The sequence below is a fragment of the Lycium barbarum genome, chromosome 5 (assembly GCF_019175385.1).
Source record: "Lycium barbarum isolate Lr01 chromosome 5, ASM1917538v2, whole genome shotgun sequence".
Taxonomy (NCBI): domain Eukaryota; kingdom Viridiplantae; phylum Streptophyta; class Magnoliopsida; order Solanales; family Solanaceae; genus Lycium; species Lycium barbarum.
In genome coordinates, this window is record NC_083341.1 from 48,726,529 (window position 1) to 48,744,752 (window position 18,224).

Here is an 18,224-nt window from a genome sequence, read left to right on the forward strand (position 1 = left end):
CTTCCAGGCCTAGATATCCCTTTTTGCTCTTAGTCCACAAGTCTTTGAATCCTTTGGCCCAAATAATCTCAAAAATCCCTTTTAGTCCAAGTCAAAGTAGTCCGTTTTTACTTCAAACAAGATCAAAACCTTTAACTTTAACAAAAGACCCAGAGTTTTCTCAAAAGTATTTGGGGTGTTTTTCATTGAAAACAAATCCACCATTTAAACAACATTAGGCCATTCATTGAAATTTTCTTCTTTTTTTAAAAATTCTGGGAGCAGTCTGGTTTCATCAGTGGTCTTAAGGCCCAAAACAGTCCAATTATTTCAAGATAGTAATTTTCACGAAGGGGCGGAAGGCCCAAATCCTTTTACCACTTAATCAATTTTGAAACCGTTTTGCCTTTATTTAAAACGCTAGTCCAGTTTTAAACTTAGTTAAAAATTGGATTAAGTTTCATTTCATGCAAAGATTTAAGTTATACGAACTGTGAAGAAATGTTTAGGAAACTTTCCTAAAACTCTAAATGTTGTCCTAAGTTCTAACATCCATAGGGGTTCTAACATACAAGTGTTGTTTACATATACAACATATATACAAGCAAGATATATATAATGCAAAGTAGGAGAGAAGTAACGTAAATTTCGACTGATGGGCCTACCCAAGCCCATCAGTGTCATTTTCACCTATGACTAGGCCTTCAACATATTAGCTTCCATTTTTTTCTCCATCGAACTCGATAAAAAGAAGGCAGTTGGGCCTTTGGCCCAACAGGTTTCATGCAAGGAGGCAGCCCAAGTGGCCCGGGAGGAACCATGTAATCATAATAAAAATGATAATGATTAGTAACTGACTTAGGAAATTAAACATATAATTATGAAAGTACATAGGTAAAATATGTAAAGCCCAAATGAGCTTGAAACAGAGGCAAACAAATTGGGCTAAGTGCAGTCCACACTTAGCAAAATAAACTAAAGTCAACAATTATGAAGGAAGGAGGCCTGACCCAGAATCCACACAATCAGTCCACACTGGCCAGCGTGATATACCTCATATACACTGAGTATACTATCTTCTATACACTTAGTGAGTGTCCAGAAGTGAGTATACCCTATATACCTGGGTCTATCACTTGGTATATTTAAATATATATATATATATATATATATATATATATATATATATATATATATATATATATATATATATATAAAATCAACCCATTAAGAATAAAACAACCAAGAGAATCATATAAATGGATTTAATACTTCAAAGTTTCAAATGGACAACAACAAACAAAGTCAAGACAAGGTAACTACCCACTTAAAACAAAATGTATAAAATACAGGTTTTATGTTGGTAGAATCAGAATATCTTTGAAGTGCAAAACTGGACAACACAATTTAAATCAAGTAAAAAGAGTAAATTCAGAACATGAGCATACATGTTTTCTTATCCATTTGATAGTAAAAGGGATCCCATAAGGTTTATTCTTATATAGGGTAACCCCAGCAACTTAGAAGGAGGATGACAAGCTGAGTTTGACTAGAAACTCACAGCTTGTCCACTCTCTTCTAAGTCCTAGGTAAGTCACACCTATGCTTTGAATAAATCCCCAAGGGGTACCTTCATTATCAACCCCCAGTATTACAGAACCAACACATAATGTCATTACACCAACTCAAACTTCACAGTTCGGAAGAAAGCAATACATGAGGCCAAGTACAATAAACATTAAGCTATGTAGAACAAATTGGTGCCCTATCAATATTTTAACCTTTTCCCAAGCTATGGTTTTCATGAAATGGTGTTTGCAATTTTATAACAAAATGTTTAAGTCTACAAGCTAAGTCCTCAAAACCGAAACATGGTTTAGAGAATAAAAAAAAATAAAGGGGAAAGTAGACTGAATCACTTGAACAGATTTAAATGGCAATTCATGGACAAAGAGACATGTATCTACAAACCACAGTGTTCAAGAGTTAAAAAAAAAAAAAAAAAAAAGGTCAGGTAGACAGTTTTATTTCATTCAGATTTCCATTTATAGACTTAAGACATTATTGATGTATGACAATTATCATTTGAGTTTTCAAAAAACATTTACAGGCATAGGGTAGACTCAATTAACATAGAGGTACATGAATGTAAATACTTATAGGTCAAAAGACATAAACAGGTTAAATGAAAAACCATGTAACAACTAGGCATACAGCTAACTTAATCTGGGCAAGTTTGATAAAATTTTACTAAATCATCAGTTCATTATATTAACAGATCCAAAGTTCAAATTTAGATCTTCCCATTTGGACTAACACATGCCTATTTAGACTTCAACTAACATATGAGAGATCTTTAGCAGGGTTTTATATTAAATCTAAACTCTTTTTAAACCCTTATTTCTATCAGCTTCACTGTCTATACCTTGACATAATCAAACTAATTAATGTGCTTTCTCATAATCTTAAGCTAAGTGAAAAGGTTCAGTCATACTATAACAACAATTATACAATATTAACTTAGCCTAAATTGGAGTACACAGCTTAATAACCACTTAGTGTTCAAACAAAACATAAACCCATCAAGCAGTTACTTCACACAATCTTAGGTGTGTATTTAAACTGGGCAAGCAGAGTAAGAGCACAAAGCAATAGAATTTGGTTGAAATCTAAATTATATTTAATAAACGTTAGGCTAATAACAAAACCTGATCATACAAAATTGGCTATCAATTACTACTACTCCATAACCAGGCAAAAAAATCAAATAGCCAGACTAAACTAGACTATCTATGGACAAAAATAAATTACAGAATCTAACAGCTAACACAAAACATTCTCTGAGCTAAAAGAAATATAAACATGCTTTGAGACTAAAAATGAGAAATAAAAAGGAAGAAAGGAAGATTATTTACCTTTCTCTTGTGCAGCACTGATCGAGATTGAACTTGGATATATCTCCTTGCTCCTTAATCCCAACACTCAGCCACACCAACACAGAAAAAGTAAAGAATATTTAAAAATTATGCTTAACTCGAAAATTTAAGTTTCAAAGCAAAAGTATTCCAAAACTAAGTATTTCGAGTTTCAGTGGTAAATCTCCCAAAAAACCTCTGCGTCAAGTGGTGAATTGGGGGTTCTATTTAGAGAACCCCAAATTCGCAAAATGCCCTAATTCACCGATGTGGGACAAGTCTCGAATTTCGACTAGTTCCTCACAAATAAGTAATCGTAAGGCTCAGATCAATGCATGCAACATATAAAGGGTTGGATTTGTAACCATAACTCAACGGATCCTTATGGTCATAGTCGGACCAATGGGGTTTGAGGATTCGAACTCACTTCAAGACAAAACCCATTAAAAATATGTACTAACAAACTTTGATTTTAGCAGAAAAATAAGAGATAGGGGGTGGTAATACCTCGTTTGGGTTGAATTTGGTGGAAAGAGGGTGAGAAATGGCAGAGCAATTAATGCTCTTTCCATTCTCGACCATGCACGGTCCAAAACCAAAGCGGGCCCTTCCTTTCTTTGTCGTTTTCAGCATAGATGATGTAGGAGAGTGGGAAGGGGAAGGGTGGCGACTAGGGTTTCACGACCCATTGAGAGAGAAAAGGCCCTTAGGGTCTTATTGGTATGAAATGAAGAGGGGAGGGGTATTACCCCCCTTTTTAATGGTTAGTTGGGTCGGGTCAGGTCCTTTTTGGGCCTGGACTCGACTGACACAAAATAATAAGGGACGTGTGTGTATATGTATACACGTGTATATAGCCATATACATATGTATATTTAGAGGGTTGTATATGCAAATTTTGACAAATAGTCGTATTAAAGAAACATCTTTAAATTGGACATCTAAAATATGGCCACTTTTAAACTAATTAGAAAAGAATCAAATTGTAAAAATCACCTTAATCAAGTTAAGTCATGAAATTGGCTATTTCAATCGTAGCCGCAACTGGACTAAAAACACTTAAAGGCCAATTTTGCAATTATGACCTTAATTAATCTCAACCAAAGAATTTTGGTTATTTCAATTAAGGCTGGAATTAGTGTAATCATTGATTATTTCAATTGTAGCCATAATTAAACACATAATAAGCAAATTTGCAAATATAGCCCTAATTAATTGTTTAAATTAATTATGATTAACTTGAAAATTGTCAATATGATTTGTTAATGCAGAAATTAAAGTTGAGGGGTAAAATGATTATTTATTTTAATTAATCAATTCCTTGAGTTAAACGGAGTAAAATACTTGCTAATTTGGGCAACTAATTAAACAACAAAATAATTGTTATAATGCTTTTGATTTTGGAAAGTACCATAATTGTTGCAATAATATGTAAATTAATTTTCAGATGATTTATAATATTTATAAAAGTTATTTTACCAAATCAGAATGGTAAAATATTATCTAAATAATTTTATAAAATCATTTTGGCTTCTAAAAATACATATTTCACTTCGTTTAATACCCAAGGATTCTGGGTGATTAAAATAAATTATGGGAGGTCAAAAATTAGGTGTCAACAGTCATGACCACGGGGGACCCACGAAGTTCATGCACCACTTTCACGATCCCGGCAAAGACCTCAAGCATTAGACACTCATCTCTTTCATATACAACCCGGCAAGGACCTCGGATGTTCCTTTGCCTCACTTATCATCAACAGTACCAAGTCATAGCTCATATCAATGTATCATGTAAAATGAGGATGAGTGCCATGCATAATATTAATGCCAAGTGAAATGTCATGACCCAAACTGTTGGGCCATGACGGGCACCCTGGCCTTACCTACCGAGCATCTCTAAATATGCTACCCAGCACCTCTAAATATGCTTTCCTATCATCATGACATAAACAAGAGTGGACCTCGGGGGTCACCAGATGTACTCTGCTAAATCATACAAGAGATATGCTGAAAAAGGAATGGGCCCAAGAAGATGCACTATACAACTAAATCAGACAAAACTATGCAAGCCGACCAGGCCAACGTCAATACTATGCAGCAAAAATGTGGGCTGAAGGGTCATATAAAGTCTAACTATACCATAACTATCTACAAGCCTCTACTAGAGTATTTGGCATAAAAAGGTCAGGACAGGGCCCCGTCGTACCCATATGTTCACAAAAGTATAATGTACCAAAACTCTACAGCAACTCCGGAACAAGAATAGTGCTCCAATATCAGCTGAGCAGCAGCCTACACTGGAAGATCGTCTATCTGTCTACCTGAACCTACGGGCATGAAACGCAGTGCCCCCAGAAAGGCACATCAGTACGGACAAAGTACTGAGTATGTAAGAGATGAAAGTCATATAAAAGAGACATAAGGGAATATAGGATGAAATGAATGCAACCTGTATGTCTGAACTGTCTCTATGGGCTATGATATACATAAATATGGTGCATGCATGTATAAGGGTCATACATATATATGCGTATATAATGCCTGTCAAGCCTCTGTAGGAATCCCATCATATTATATTGGCCTATGTGGGCATCATCATCATCATTGTTGACATCTTCATTTCATCAGACCCTACCGTCTCACTTATTTTTACGGATTGCATGATTTCCACGGCATGAAATGTAACTTCATCTAATTCTCCCTTTTCTTCGATGATCGGGATAGAGCGTTCAGAATAGACAGGGTGACTAAGTTCCCCTGAACTACGATTTGCTGCCAACCCCATTCGAATTTCAAACACTGATGCAAAGTGGAAGCAACGGCTACAACCATGTGGACCCATAGCCTTCTTAACAACAGGTTGTAAGTTGACGATATGTCCATCACTTGGAAAAGGACTGGGAACTCCACAGGCCCGATCTGCAAATGTAGACATATTCCTCCAATGACACCCCTTTGTGTCCCGTCAAAAGCTCGAACCTTCATGCGGCTTTCTTTCATTTTTCCTGTGTCCATTTTCAGATTTCTTAAAGTGTTAAAAGGTCAAATGTTACACCCGGAACCTCCATCAACAAGTACCCTGGATACAAACTTATCTCCACACCTTACGGTGATGTGAAGTGCTTTGTTGTGTTCTGTTCCTTCTGGTGGAAGCTCATCATCGCGAAAAGAAATCTTGTTTGCTTCAACCATCTGTCCAATTGTTGTAGCCAGCACTTCACTCGTCGTCTCATTCGATATGCTTACTCCACTCAACACCTTAACTGAAGAATCCCTATGGGCTTCAGAACTCATCAATAAGGACATGATCCATATTTGGGCAAGTGTCTTCTTCAACTGTTCCTCGACTAAATAATCTTTGGTTTGCATCTTCTTCCAGAATTTTGCTGCCTCAGTATCAGTAATGTTTCTCCTTTGATTGTGCTCTTTTCCTGAACTTCCTCTGTTTAGATCCTCTGGGACATAAAATCTTCCTGACCTTGTCATTACATGGGCGACTGCAGTTTCCCTAATCTTAGCCTTCCCTTTCAATTGATAGTCCCATGGGACTGCCCTAGAATCATAATTGTGCTTTCTTGTGACAACAGTGGTCACCACGGATCTTGGTTGGTATGTCTGGACAATTATCAGCGCCCTCAACTGTACCGTGATGATGGTAGAAGTTGGGGATGTTGCGACAAATGCCTCTGTGTTTCCAAAGGCCACAATGGTTCCCTCCAAGTCATATTCCTCATCAAATGATATCATATTAACCGCCCAGTTTCATGATTTGGTAGCGGGTTGTTGTTCACATTCGGGGGTGCTGCAGTGTATTGAATTTCTCCACTCTTGATTAAAGCTTCAACCTGGTTTTTCAAACGAAAACATTCTTCGGTGTCATATCCCTAAATTCCCGAGTGATATGCGCAACGCTTGTTCCCATCAAAGTTTCTAGGAATTGGGTCAGGGAATCTTCCTTCAATTGGTTGCAACAATCCTGTTGTCCTCAACCTTTCAAATAATTGGGCTAAAGGCTCGGCTATAGGGGTGTAGGTTCGGGTATTTCTAACTTTAGGAGTTGGGCGAGGTCTTGGGGCATATGCTAGTCTATTTTGGTGGACGGGTTCTTGGATAGAGATGTAAGGTCTTGGAGGGTTTTGGTAAGTGAGGGCTCATGGTGAATTGTAATACAGTTGGGCGTTATAAACTAGGTACGGGACATAAGGGGTATGGGCAAAGATTTGGGGGTTTGTGGGGTATGGGCGAGACGACTCTCCTCGCCGGTAGTAAGGTGTGATATTAGATACGTCCTCCTTCTTCTTCTTAATTCTGCTGATGGAACCTGACTGTATGGATTTGCTTATGGCTTGCAACGCAACCATTGATTGAATCTTTCCGGACTTGATTCCTTCTTCCAAAAAGTCTCCCATTTTGACCAAATCGGCAAACTTTTGGCCCATCGATCCCATCATCTTTTCAAAGTAGATGCCTTCCTGAACTTAATGAAATATTTGCTGAGCTCTCTTTCGTCCAACGAGGGCAGAACTTAGGCACCCTCAATTCTCCAACGCCTTGCGTAATCCTGGAATAATTCAGTCGCCTTTTTTTGTATGTTGCCCAAAGAAAACATGTCTGGTGTGTTCTCAGTGTTGAATCCGAAGCGAGTCATGAAATCTCCTGCCATATCCTGCCAATCGCTCCACTTACGAGGATCTTGGCGAGTATACCAAGTAAGCGCCTCTCCTGACAAACTTCTGATAAACAACTCCATCCTCAATTTCTCGTTCCTTCTCACTCTTACTAACTTGTCGCAGTAGGCCCTCAAATGTGCATGAGGATCACCTGTCCCATCAAAAACATCAAACTTAGGAGGTTTGTATCCTATTGGCATGCCAATATCTGGGTGTATGCATAGATCATCATAATCCAAACTCTCACTTCCCCGAGTGACTCGCATGATCCTCATTTCTTTCCTTAGACTGTGTAGCTGGCTAATGATTGATTCGTCTTCTCTTATCTTGGCATCTCTCTCCATTTCTGCATACTGATCCATCTCGAAGGGGACCCTAACTGTGACAGAGGCGGTATAAGTTGGATCCTCAGTTGCATATACCGCTGGCACGTGTTACTCGTGGGAAGTGTCAACGTGTGCCCTAGGTATGTGCTGCACAGTTGGGCAAGTAGGTACGGTAGCAGTCTGGGTTGGTAGTCGGTTTTGTGAAGTATGAGTGTAGTCGGGGACGTAAGGGGTTTGTTTAGGTGGATTTGGTAAATTTACGGGATTTACTGGAGATAGGTTGGAACAAGAAAGAAGTACTGAAGGTGGGTGTGTGGATGGAGGGAAGTGTTCTAGAATAGGTGAATCCAAGGATGGAAAGTGAGGTGGATTTGGGAAAGCAGTCACAGTGAGATGGGTTAGGTCCCGAACTTGGCGCAGCTCTCCTCTTAGTTCGTCAAGTTGTAGCTTTAGCAAAGCGATCTCTTCTTTCATCGTTCAGATTAATCCTCTCTCTTGAGCTTCCTGGATTTTCATTCGTTATGGCAAGGTTAGCAGTAGGGTTGACTTTGTTGGTGATATTCATTTTTCCCTTAAACCTCAAATTGTAGTGTGATTTGGCCAATTTGAAGATCAAAAAAAATCAACCTCTGTTGGGGGGATAAAAATGAACTAAAAATAATCGAAAAACAAAAAAAAAGTAGTCATGTAAGCGTTAGAAAGAGTCGAGCAACATGTTTAATCAAGTATTACGTCAAGTCGAGGTGAAAACAAGAGTGTACTAACTGTGGAGCCTCTTTTTGCTAGAGGTATACGGTTCAAACAATAATAATAAATTGATCCAAGGTTTAACACATTTCAGATTCGCAATAAACTTAACTTTCATTTAGCAAAAGTGGTTTCAAGAGCTTACAAAAAATAGGTTGATAGAAGCCTAGAATGAAAGCACATAGGATGGCCAAGAGGGCGTACAAAAGGATAGGCTGATGGAAGCTTGAAATAAACTTGCAAGGGGTGGCCATGAGGGCGTACAAAAGGATTGGGCCATACGGTGCTCTTTTGGAATGTAAAGAAAAAGGGGAAAGAAATAGTCTAGGGCCATGTCGAGCCGTCATTGTCATCCCCATCATATGCTGGATCATAGTGCGGCCCTGGGTCGTACTTTGAAGACCCCTCTACTGGCTCTTCTTCTTCTTCTTCTTCTTCTTCTTCTTCTTCTTCTTCTTCTTCTGAGTTTACCTCGATTGCTTCCTAATTCTCTGGGTCTACCTCCATGTCGTCATCATCAACTAGAGGTATCATGTTATTAACATAACCTGGAATCACCTGTCGGCACATGGGAGTAGTAAGATACGTGTGGGGTAATACTTCATGTGAAACTTGAAACACCCTTTCATAATATGTGATCCCGGGAAGCCCATCTCTGCTCGGGTGTGCTCTGAGGCCTTCCTCTACCTGCTATGCATAGTACTCAGGAGTACACCATTTTATCTGTCTGATGGGTGAACGGAGCACATTTATCCAACCTTCCTGCAACCCCCTTATCCTTGCAAGAGGTATTTTATTGTCATAATTATTTTCCGCTAACGCTATGAAAGACCACAAAGGGATGTCTTGATTTATGCCGAACTGTCGTAGAACCCTAAGTGGAGCATATGGTTGGATTCCTTCCAATCCAATTAACTCGATGAAATAGTCATAGTTCCTTCTCAGTAATGATCTTCCGACGTTCTAAGAGAACCGCCACTGGATGGCGTCTCCTGTGAGATAAATCAGATAACCACGCCATTCTTCCTGCCCCATTGGTGTGATCCATAATCTTAGTCTCTGCTCGTGGCTCTGGATTCTATTGAGGACACCTTCTGCATAGTTATTGATTGGTGCCCTTTGATAAAAGTGCTCCCTGGACTAAATTTCTAGTAATAAATTGCATCCACCAAAGAAATCTTGCCCTCTCGAGCAAGCAGACAAAGCCCTGCATATTTCTGCTAGAAGCATCGGTACTATTGTCAATCTCTCGGGACCTGTGAACATGGTAAGGACCACAGGCATCAAGTTGATATTAATACGGCCCTTTCTTTTCAGAAAAATCATAATCCCCAGGAAAGCAAGTGTAAAGGCTATAGGGCGAACTCTCTCCCACTTTTTTCTAGTACAAGTGAACTCCTCCAAATACTTATCGTAACTCTTTCGGCATCCAAATCTCTGAAAAATATAGTCCAAGCCTACCCACCCATTCTCCACCTTCCTTAGGGCGGGCAAAACATCCAAACCTAAAGTGCGTAGAAACCTGTGGCCAGACATGATTGACGGCAGCATGGTCTTTTCCCTTCAAAGGGAAAGTCCGTGAAACTGCTAATTTCCTCCAGAGTAGGCGTGATTTTGAAATCCCTGAACTTGAACGTCACAGTAGTAGGGTCCAAGAATGCAACCAGCAACTTAGTGAGCACTTTGTTAGCCCGAATATTCAACAATGCTGTCAGAGATCCCAAATGTCTCCTGATTTCATTTCCTTGTGCAACCTTGATATTAGACCACCAATTTTTCAGGTTATGGGGGGGGGGGGGGGGGGGGGCTCCAGAGACCATGTGGATGTTAGGGATATTCTGGTTAATTTCCATCTAATATAAAGGAGGGGGTAAGGTAAGCCTATTGTACCGAATCCGTTACAGTTTAATACTTGGATCAATTTATCATTTTCACACAAAAAGAGCATGTCGTTAGGTTCAGAACCTGTTGACAAAAGGGAGGCTACCTAATTGCAGCGAAAATACCTTGGATTATCCTGCCTAGGGTGTATGCAGCATGACCTAAAACTTTCTAAGAGTAGATTATTTTTCCTAGATTTTAAGAGTGGGACCAAACAACTGCGAGGTGGCTCGGAGTTAGACTCACATACCGACCTCTGAAACTAAAGAATTTGAAAGAAATTCGGAGAAGTGCAAAGCACAACTCACGTGTATATTGTGTGTATGTGTACGACCAAGACTCGATAGAAATTGTGATGACAGTGTAAGGAAAGCAGTAACACGTAGTGTTTTTCAAACAAATAAAGAACGCAAGTTTAGCTTTGGCTTGCGTCCTTTCAAATATAGCAATGTAGCAATTCATAAATAGCAGGTAATAACAAATATAAATAAACAAACATCCCTCAATTATCTACTTCTTAAACTAATAGCTTGTTTGGTGCTTATTTTTCTCCCAAAAGTACTTATTTTTTTAATAATTGCTTATTTTAAAAAAAAAAATGTGAGGTGTTTGGCCAAGCTTTTGGGAGAAAATAAGTACTTTTGGAGACTAGCAGAAGCAGTTTTTCAGAAGCTACAAAAAATAGCTTTTGCTCAAAAGCACTTTTTTGAAAAATACACATAGAAACACTTTTTAAAAGCTTGGCCAAACACTAATTGCTGCTCAAAAGTACTTAAATTAATTGGCCAAACACAAACTACTTTTAGCCAAAAGTACTTTTTCAAAAGTACTTTTTAAAATAAGCTATTTTTAGAAGCTTGGCCAAACAGGCTATAAGTATATGCTAAAGTCAAAACCTAAAGTAGTCCCCAGCAGAGTCGTCATGTTGTTCTGGCCTATTTTTAACGGATTAAAACTAGTTCACAACTTATGACTATGTTTCTTCTGGTTTTGCAAATTTTCAGAGTCACCACCTAATTTTAGGAAATATTAGGAAACCATTTGTAAAAATGTAAACTCCATTTTTAGTCTTTGAATCATGTGAGATTCTAGGTAAGGGTTTTATTTACCCCGATGGGAAGGTAGTAAGCATCCCTCAGAGTCTATCCAAAGACAGTCTTTAAACTTAGTTTAACTGACACTAGAGGGGGAATATTTAATTATTTATTATTACCTATTTAAAGAATTGCAAAAAAGAAACTACTCTCTCAAAACTATTTGTATAAAAAGGGGGTTTTAAAGTAATTATAACTATCTGAGTAAATGCATATTTATAAAGGAAGTAGTTAATGCTAATGTATGCGTGAGAAAAATATGTATGACACTTATTTTATATAAGAATAGTATGTATAATATAGAATAAGAAGATATATTTTTTAATGAGAAAATAACGTATATATGTGATATGTATATCCAAGGTGATTACTATTGATGACGTGATAATACTTATATATATGCATATAATGAAAAGACGACTAAGGGAATTGATGAAAATAAGATAGTATATGTATGATACATGTTTATGAAGGAAAATGATTAATACGAGATGTATATGTGCATGTGATGAGAAAAATGATCAAAGGAATATATGTAAAATAATATCTTTGAATATGAAGTAGAGTATATACCATGTAGTTCTCGAAAATACTTGGGCTATTATACTTGGGCCCTAGTAGAAGTTCCCTTGTTAAACTTGTAGAATTTGAGCCAGCTCGTGTTAGCACTACAGAAGACGATTTCTGAAAATGTTTTGAGCTTATGAAAATTAATTGGGTCAGAGCTGTTAAGGTTCAAAAGAAAAAACTCATTTTTTAGCCACTGTTTCACCTAGTTTTCAGCCATTGACATTCCCATTTGCATTCTTCTTTAAAATCCACAATTTCAAGAAAACCCAAGACTTAACCCATTTGCAAAATAATGAAAGAAACAGAATTTGACGTTGGTTAACTAGCTTAGGCTACGAACCAAGGAGTTCTTTAAATAAAGCCATGATTGTAAGTTAACAAAATCATTTTACCCATCTAGGGTTTTACTAGTCAGGAAGTTCCCATTTTATTAAGTCCTAGAATCAAAACCTTAATAAGATAAATGAAGAAATCAAAGAAAGATGGAATGGTTAAGGTTTAGAGCTTACCCTTCCCAAGGTTCCATAGGATTTCCTCTGAAAATGTCCACAAAAGAGGCTTGGAATAAGAGTTGGGTGAAAAATGAGGTCAAATCCCGAAATGAGCATTAAATACCATGTCTTCCTAGCGACTCTCACTGTGGCGAGCATGGGCTGCTGTTGTGGGCTACCGTTACGACGCACTATCGACTACAGGGGTGGAATTTATGGAGGTATGTTTCTTCCGCTGTGGCGGAGGAGATATCGCTTGGGCGGAACATCTAGATTTTGAATATTTCACTATGGCGCGGGACGGCACGCTGGGGCGGACTCGCTATCACGGTCCATGTCACGACCCAGCCCCGTGGGCCGCGACTGATGCCCTATTTGGACACCCAAACTGACTTACGTACCAGATCGACATATAAAAGATTTATTCAGACTTAACATACGTTATTTCAAACAGATACTAAGAACAAATGCCATCTTAAGCGGTTGCCCGTACAGAAATATCATATCAAATCCGGTAGGCTGGCGGAATACACATCGCCCAGATTTACAAATATATACAAACATATGGGCCGTTTTGGCCATAACAGCAACCGGGACCGCTTAAGGCACAGATCATAAACAGAAACGAACAGACATGACCCATGACCCACATATATGACTACAGGCCTCTACAAAACATAACAGAAACATATGACGGGACAGGGCCCCGCCGTACCCAAATAGCCATACATATACAGAACGTGTATAACAGAAGATATGTACCAAAAATATGAGCTCCGGATCAAAAGTAGTACTCCAAGTGGCAGAATATGTATCCTATACTGGAGGATCACCAAAACAAATGTCTGTACCTGCGGGCATGAAACGCAGCCCCCGAAGAAAGGGGGTCAGTACGAAATATGTACTGAGTATGTAAAGCATGAAGTACAGTAATCCAAATCAGAACTGAAATAAGGAGCATGGAAGCGGTTTCAAAATCAGTATATCAAACCTGTTTTAAAAACATAAGTAATGCAAACAAAAATCATGCATAAGGCTCAGGAACGTGGTCGTCACTCCGACACTGGCGCCACAGCACATCATACTCCAGAAGGTTTCAAATCTCCGTACAATCCCCGAACATATCACATCATCATATCATATCAAAACATCAGAACATATCATATGTCATATCACATCATAACGGCGTATATAAGCGGTACCCGGCCCTATGGCGAGGTCTCGCGAACTGCAACACATCATACTGCCGAATATACATAGTGCGCACGATCACAAAACCAGCCCGGGAACCCGCGAACGATGTCATAGTAGTAGGAACGAGCGGTGTAGTGCGGAAACCATATGCATATCAATAAATAAATTCCAGGACTCGACGAATAATTACATATATACATACTGATATCAGAAGGCTCAAAGTAAGTATCGAGTCAATCGGAATTAGTATACAAAAGTTGCGAGCTTTTGAATTTCAAAACGTTCAAAAGAAAACATTTCATAGGTCATTTTTTTGGAAATTTATGTGTCATTCGTATTAAGAAGCTTTCCAATAACATTATGGAGCAAATCAAATGGAGCCTTAGAATCATATGCACATATCCGAAATATACATATCCAAAACTTTAGTCATATCTAATATTTTCGAACAACATCCGGAAACGTATCGACTAGAACTTCGAACATCACAAGTATGCATCATACCATATAGGATAGTTTATGGAAATCAAAGACATAGGCCATCCTAGTGGCTCTAGGAATAGAATTTTCTTTATAAGCATACATATACATTTTTGTTCATTCCAAAAGAGATCATGCCAAAAAGAAGGAGCGGTAGGCTTTACATACCTCGATCGCTCGTTAACAAATCTCCACTCAAGTCTCGGGTTCTCCAATATCTACAATAATATTATCAATTACCAAATATTAGCTACGAGTACTTAGAAATTCAAATTCTAATTAGTACTCGTCTACAGAAATTTCGGCAGCACCTCCCCTGTAAATTCAACATCCCCGAGAATTTAACTCGGCCAAATTCATCAACAACCATACTAACAATACCAACAACCATACTAATAACATCCAAAAACCAATTAAAATGCATTCCAACACTAGTGACCTTCCTTTCTATATCTTTCATCATTATTCAATTCAACTGCGCATTTTCAAGCAAATCTCAAGGTTCACATATTCATTATTAATTCAAGGTCGACCAAATACAATTCAAAGCATTTCATACAATTCTACAAAATATTCCATAATCCCACTATCACCATATTCCATTCGAAATCTCCACAAACGTGACAAAGTCGCAACGTCGCATTTTCTTCTTCCAATTCCATCAACAACAACAACAATTTGCATCCTACAACTTCATTCCCATAATTACATAAACTATAATAAAGTCACATACTTTCCGACAACAACTCAACGACAAATTTTTCATGTCAACTAGAATCATTAATCTTCCATTTACATCTCAAGGCCACAACAACATAATTAACATACTAAACAAATTCAATTCATCTTCCTTAAAAAAAAAAGGCACCACACGGCCACAACACACACACACACACACACACACACACACACGGCTCACATACCACACACAACATCTCCATATTTTTCATTAAATTCTACTCACTATAACAATATAAATTTTCCATAAGAAAATGGTAGAATTCTTACCTTTTTCAATTTTTCCACTTGATAAAAAAAGTACTTTCTTGCCTCAAAATTTATAGGATCTTGAGCTTAGTAGGAATACTAGAAAATTTGTATTTTTGAACTCAAGATTGATGGGCTAAAAATTTTCTTTTCTTTTCTTGTAGTGGCCGAATGGCCCTTCCTTTGTGATGCTCTCAATTGTTATCTTCTTGAAGTTTCTAAAATGGTGACTAAACAAAGGCCCCTTCTATTTATTTGTCTTATTTTGGTCATGGGCTTGGGCCTATATTTTTTTCTCTTGGCCGGCCACTCCACAAAATTTGGGCCTCTTTTTTTTTTTTTTCATTTAATTTTGAGCCCATTTAGTTATGGGTCCTATTTTGTAATTCCCGAAACTAATTTCTAAAATTTCCCATTTCGCCCTTGACCTTCCTCCATGCTTCCCCATCAACATTTCATGAACAACACCCATATTTTAAATAAAGATCAAATTATGGCCTTATTTCTTACAAGTCAAAATTATTTCAAATTTTCCGAACATGCAAAAATGCGGGATATAACAGTCCACCCCTCACTGGGGTGATGCACTAAGCTCGGGTGGCCCTAACTCGATCTTTAATTTCTTTCTAACTCGACTGAAAGTCAATTATAACTGAATATCCCTCGCGTACAACTACAGGGCACAACTGACCAAGGGTGATTAGGACACGAATTGAGGAAAGTCGGTAACGGTCAAACGGATCATTACTTGGTGAGGGTTCGATTCCCCACCTTATAATCCCATCCTCTGTTTCCCTTTTCCCTATTCCTTATGTAATAAAAATTATCCTTAAAATAATATTTTTAAAAATATTTTGGTTAACCATATATGACAAAAAAATATAAAATACTTTCAATATTTTCTTCCAAACTTGACACACCCTAAATCAATACTTCATATGGAACCTCCGTAGATGTTAGTCCCATATTACCTTCTAGGGAAATAAAAAAGAAAAAAGGGCGTGTGTGACTGTGTGTGGGAGGGGGAAGATAATGAGCATAGCATATGAATATTTATTGTAGTTGCTGTAAATACATTCATAAAAGGAGGCTGACATACATAATATATATTCTTCAAACATAACATTATTTATTTCACATGCTAGCTAGAACTAGCCAATATTGCCAAATATTCATCACACAACTGACACAAGAACACAAATACACACACAGAGTCATTGAACATCATAGATTTTTTATTTTTTGAGAAGGTGACCCTCCATATCTTTGGTCAAATCAAGGAAAATACCCAAGAGAGCGAGGGGCTCTGGGGTATCTTCATATTTCTTCTCGTACACAAGTGTTGATGTAGTCCATTGATGTTCACTGGATGTAATAATAGTGAAAGAATTATACAACTCTAATACATCTCCTTCAATTACTTTCCAAGTAATTGACTTCTTCCGAAGATCGATGGCTTCAATCACTTCCTTAAGAATTTTTTCTTTCCCATCTATAATCATTAAAATCAAAAAAGCACAAGAGAGGTTACTCTTAATTCAAATATTCAATTCCTTGAAAAAATCTAAATATTCACAAAATAATATCTTCAACTTATTTATTTTATTTTTTTATCATTTTTTATTTTCATTTACATAAAATTAATCTGATGCTAATGAAGATTGGACTGAGCTACTTTTAATCTTGAATGAAATTATATTTAAAAATATCCAAAAAAAAAAAAAAAAACACATAGTGGAGAATATGGGGATTTGAATATATTGTGTTTGGTAAACTTGAAGTAATTTTTCATGAAAAAAGTTTTTCTGCAAAATGTTTGAAAAATATTTGTTGATATGTTGGTGAGTGAAAGATATATTACGGAAATCATATATTAAAGACTAATAATATTATAAATTATAGAGCATTTTAATTTGATGAAACTTTTGAGTATTAAAGATTAATAATATCTAAGTTATAGTTGAGGCGAGTGAAATAAAGTCAAAAGTTAAGGTAGTTTTAATTAAGGAAATGACTTCCGCCCAAAATTGAAAGAAGTTATTTTCCTTTTTTAATGCAAAATGTTTTACTTGGAATATATTTATAGTAACCAAACAACACCAAATAACTTTTTCACAGAAATAATTTTCTTAAAAAATGACATTCATAATACGAAATACACCTAATATAGAAAATTGATCCAAGCAAAATATATATAGAGAGAGGAGAAATGAACATATATTACCTTCAATATATTTCCAGCTAACAACCGAACCAATCTTTATTTATTCACCTTCATGAATCTTAAAATGATTGACTAATGATGGGCTTATGTTGCGTATATGATGAGTATTTGTGTGATAAATATCATGAACCGAGTGTCCTCCACACTTCACCTCCATTGAAGCAATCAACTTTCCCTTCAAACCCATATTTCTTTTTGGTATAGCAATAAGTCGTTAAAATAAAGTAGGGAGAAAATGTTCAGAACTTGTAGTCTTTGTATAGGTTTTAATTAGCTGTAGAAAGCTAGCCAGTAGAAAACATTATACACCACATATCTATATCAAATATTATTAGCGGCCAGTGGGGATAGAAGATTATATTTTAATTTCAAATCAGCGTTTGTTTATGCAATTTGTACAAAATTTCAAGTTCAACATCATATCATGATTTCAAACCCCAAATTCTCCAAAAAAGGCATGATTTGGGATTTCAAATAATGATTTTAAATTTTTTTTAAATGTAAAATTTGACTCAAAGTAACAATGTTGGTTTGTCTTCTCGGTCATCTGATCAGAAGTGCATGCTCGACGTGAAAAGATTGTTTGTACCATGTGAGAAGACTATATTAAAGAGTAGTTACACTACAAATCAGGTTCAATTTTCCTTTTTATTAAACTAAAGTT

General features: G+C 37.1%; 1 pseudogene; it reads right to left on the reverse strand.

The window, feature by feature from the left end:
• Window positions 1-16,571: 16,571 nt before the first annotated feature.
• LOC132642463 (kirola-like) lies at window positions 16,572-17,747 on the reverse strand (annotated as a pseudogene).
• Between the last annotated feature and the right edge of the window lie 477 nt (window positions 17,748-18,224).